Source organism: Monopterus albus, unplaced genomic scaffold (genome assembly GCF_001952655.1).
Source record: "Monopterus albus unplaced genomic scaffold, M_albus_1.0 scaffold303.1, whole genome shotgun sequence".
NCBI classification, from domain to species: domain Eukaryota; kingdom Metazoa; phylum Chordata; class Actinopteri; order Synbranchiformes; family Synbranchidae; genus Monopterus; species Monopterus albus.
Genome location: NW_018128183.1, coordinates 155,115 through 155,977, shown reverse-complemented (window position 1 = coordinate 155,977; position 863 = coordinate 155,115). Strand labels below are relative to the sequence as shown.

The 863-nt window shown below is 38.8% G+C and overlaps 1 protein-coding gene across 1 annotated transcript in view; it reads left to right on the top strand.

The window, feature by feature from the left end:
* fgf11a (fibroblast growth factor 11a) overlaps window positions 1–863 on the top strand; it is a 75,129-nt gene that overhangs the window by 51,772 nt on the left and 22,494 nt on the right. The gene's annotated exons all lie outside the window — the stretch shown is intronic.

Below are 863 nucleotides of genomic sequence, written 5' to 3'. Positions count from 1 at the left end.
ACCATCTCACCTTAAACTACCTGCTCTTTTATTGTTTTGTGCAAATGTGAGCATTGGAGAGAAAAAGAATAGGATAGAGAAGAGGGCATGTTGCCCTCAGGGTCCCAGAGAGACAGTGTGCTGCCTTAACACCCTGTTATGCAACATATGCAGAGAACAAGGTCCCTACATCATCCCCCAAGGGGGAAAGGCCAGTTTAGCAAGCAGTTAAAAACTTACCTCCAAAAAAATAAATAAAAACACACACACAAAATATTTTTGTGCCATTTAAGGTCCTGGTTTTACTTCCTGTGGTGGAAACTGCACTGTGGCTGTAGGAGAAACTATTCTTTTATTTATGTGTACTTTCTTTAAAGACCAATAGTGAGGGAGATTTGGTGATAATGATTATTAGTTGGTGGGAAATCCTTTAGTCTACATTGCAGAAAGGAGAGAAAGAAAAGTGAGAAGAAAAGTGAAAGCAGCAAAAAGAGGTCAGCCACCTATAATATAGAGAATTATTCCACCTAAAATTCAAGGAAATGAAGAAAAATGAACATTTTCCCATTACATTTCAGTTTTCCAAAGGCCATGTTTACCTTTTGAAAAAACTATTTTCATTTTTGAACTGTGCATACGTAAATTAGAAGGCATGATCTAAAGAGTAGCAGCCTGCTGATTGGTCCAGCAGATTCTAAAAATCCCAGTTTGAACACATCAGCACTGGAATTACACTGTAGCTCCAGCTAACCCACTGAGACCTACTACCTGCAACCAACTGAAATGCAGCCACTTCTCCCCATAACATCATACCACCAAGTAGAGCTAATGTTAGTAATTCTTCATACCACATATTGCACTTATGTCACACACAGTGACTCTTT